Source organism: Bombina bombina, chromosome 2 (assembly GCF_027579735.1).
Source record: "Bombina bombina isolate aBomBom1 chromosome 2, aBomBom1.pri, whole genome shotgun sequence".
NCBI classification, from domain to species: Eukaryota; Metazoa; Chordata; class Amphibia; order Anura; family Bombinatoridae; genus Bombina; species Bombina bombina.
Window position 1 is genome coordinate 83,173,449 of NC_069500.1, and position 3,529 is coordinate 83,176,977.

A 3,529-nucleotide genomic window follows, 5' to 3' on the forward strand; every position below is an offset into this window, starting at 1 on the left:
ACAACAACCATAGCCAAACATTATCTTATGGTGGATATCATGTCAGCATCATATGTTATAGGATATTATTATGGTATTCTAAAATAGTAACATTAAAAAATTGTTCCCCACCCTTTTTAAAAATAAAAAAAAACATATATATATATATATATATATATATATATATATATACACACATACATATATAAAAAGTACATGATATTCTAATTCTTGGTGTTCATACCAAATGTCTTAGTATGTTGTCAGTCAGTCTAAATAAGTTAAAGTTTTATTAAAGCACCTATTGATGTTAACAGCCTTTGGTCAATTATGTATAAGCAAGATTTTCTATAGGAGAGAGCCCTTTAAATTATGCAGGCCTTATTGAAAATATATATATATATACATATACACATATCTACACACATATATATATATATATATATATATATATATATACACACATACATATTTTAAGTCTAATGCACCTGGTGTTCCCAGGCAGTCTCCCATCCAGGTACTGACCAGGCCTGGCCCTGCTTAGCTTCCAAGATCAAACGGGATCAGGTAGATTCAGTGAAGTGTGGTAATCACACGAGGAGGCGCCCTTGTCTTTGTGATTTTCTTTGCACAGAGAGAGTATTTACCCAGACTGGTTTTGTGACAAGGAGCTGACTGCTGGATCTAAGGGAGAATCTTATATATGTGCTACCCAGGAGGACTAATAAACCTCTGAAGTGCCCTCCTAATCTTGGGACTGTCTGAGCATCAATATCATATACAGATAAGAACTTATTAGAGACTTAATACTATTTATTTATTATATATTGTTTTAAGCTGCATTTTCTGTTTATATTGATTTCATCACATCACATTTGATGAGAGTCCATGTCTCATTTTTTCTGTAATTGTCATTATTATTTTGTCTTTATACATTATTATCTGATCATTTTATATTATTTTTAAGTTTTTATTGTTTTTACTATACTTCAGTATTATCCTACAGATTGTTTTATATATTTCTTCTAGCGCCCCCTAGAGTTACGCTTGCATAGTGTAACAGGTATCCCAAAATAAAAAAATGCCCTACCCTATTCTAAATTACTAAAGTTCAAAGCTCTTTTACCTTACCAGCCCTGAACAGGGCCCTTTGCGGGGCATGCCCCAAGAAATTCAGCTCTTTTGCCTGTAAAAAAAACATACAATACCCCCCCCCCACATTACAACCCACCACCCACATACCCCTAATCTAACCCAAACCCCCCTTAAATAAACCTAACACTAAGCCCCTGAAGATCTTCCTACCTTATCTTCACCATACCAGGTTCACCGATCGATCCAGAAGAGCTCCTCCGATGTCCTAATCCAAGCCCAAGCAGGGGGCTGAAGAGGTCCATGATCCGGCTGAAGTCATCATCCAAGCGGGAGCTGAAGAGGTCCATGATCCGGCTGAAGTCTTCATCCAAGCGGGAGCTGAAGAGGTCCATGATCCGGCTAAAGTCTTCTATCAACGGTATCTTTAATCTTCTTTCTTCCGGATCCATCTTGCAGACCTCCGACGCGGAACATCCTGCTGGCCCGACGGACTACCGACGAATGAAGGCTCCTTTAAGGGACGTCATCCAAGATGGCGACCCTCGAATTCTGATTGGCTGATAGGATTCTATCAGCCAATCGGAATTAAGGTAGGAAAATTCTGATTGGCTGATGGAATCAGCCAATCAGAATCAAGTTAAATCCGATTGGCCGATCCGATCAGCCAATCAGATTGAACTCGCATTCTATTGGCTGATCGGAACAGCCAATCGGATTGAACTTGATTCTGATTGGCTGATTCCATCAGCCAATCAGAATTTTCCTACCTTAATTCCGATTGGCTGATAGAATCCTATCAGCCAATCGGAATTCGAGGGACGCCATCTTGGATGACGTCCCTTAAAGGAGCCTTCATTCGTCGGTAGTCTGTCGGGCCAGCAGGATGTTCCGCGTCGGAGGTCTGCAAGATGGATCCGGAAGAAAGAAGATTGAAGATGCCGTTGATAGAAGACTTCAGCCGGATCATGGACCTCTTCAGCTCCCGCTTGGATGAAGACTTCAGCCGGATCATGGACCTCTTCAGCTCCCGCTTGGATGATGACTTCAGCCGGATCATGGACCTCTTCAGCCCCCTGCTTGGGCTTGGATCAGGACATCGGAGGAGCTCTTCTGGATCGATCGGTGAACCTGGTATGGTGAAGATAAGGTAGGAAGATCTTCAGGGGCTTAGTGTTAGGTTTATTTAAGGGGGGGTTTGGGTTAGATTAGGGGTATGTGGGTGGTGGGTTGTAATGTTGGGGGGGGGTATTGTATGTTTTTTTTACAGGCAAAAGAGCTGAATTTCTTGGGGCATGCCCCGCAAAGGGCCCTGTTCAGGGCTGGTAAGGTAAAAGAGCTTTGAACTTTAGTAATTTAGAATAGGGTAGGGCATTTTTTTATTTTGGGGGGCTTTGTTATTTTATTAGGGGGCTTAGAGTAGGTGTAATTAGTTTAAAATTGTTGTAATATTTTTCTAATGTTTGTAAATATTTTTTTATTTTTTGTAACTTAGTTCTTTTTTATTTTTTGTACTTTAGTTAGTTTATTTAATTGTATTTATTTGTAGGAATTGTATTTAATTTATTTATTGATAGTGTAGTGTTAGGTTTAATTGTAGATAAATATAGGTATTTTATTTAATTAATTTATTTATAGTGTAGTGTTAGGTTTAATTGTAACTTAGGTTAGGATTTATTTTACAGGTAAATTTGTAATTATTTTAACTATTTTAGCTATTAAATAGTTCTTAACTATTTAATAGCTATTGTACATGGTTAAAATAAATACAAAGTTACCTGTAAAATAAATATAAATCCTAAAATAGCTATAATATAATTATAATTTATATTGTAGCTATATTAGGATTTATTTTACAGGTAAGTATTTAGCTTTAAATAGGAATAATTTATTTAATAAGAGTTAATTAATTTCGTTAGATTTAAATTATATTTAACTTAGGGGGGTGTTAGTGTTAGGGTTAGACTTAGCTTTAGGGGTTAATACATTTATTAGAATAGCGGTGAGCTCCAGTCGGCAGATTAGGGGTTAATGTTTGAAGTTAGGTGTCAGCGATGTTAGGGAGGGCAGATTAGGGGTTAATACTATTTATTATAGGGTTAGTGAGGCGGATTAGGGGTTAATAACTTTATTATAATAGCGGTGCGGTCCGGTCGGCAGATTAGGGGTTAATAAGTGTAGGCAGGTGGAGGCGACGTTGTGGGGGGCAGATTAGGGGTTAATAAATATAATATAGGGGTCGGCGGTGTTAGGGACAGCAGATTAGGGGTACATAGGGATAATGTAAGTAGCGGCGGTTTACGGAGCGGCAGATTAGGGGTTAATAATAATATGCAGGGGTCAGCGATAGCGGGGGCTGCAGATTAGGGGTTAATAAGTGTAAGGTTAGGGGTGTTTAGACTCGGGGTACATGTTAGAGTGTTAGGTGCAGACGTAGGAAGTGTTTCCCCATAGGAAA

General features: G+C 38.3%; 1 pseudogene; it reads right to left on the reverse strand.

Moving 5' to 3' along the window:
- Positions 1 to 455: 455 nt before the first annotated feature.
- Positions 456 to 575, reverse strand: LOC128651145 (uncharacterized; annotated as a pseudogene).
- Between the last annotated feature and the right edge of the window lie 2,954 nt (positions 576 to 3,529).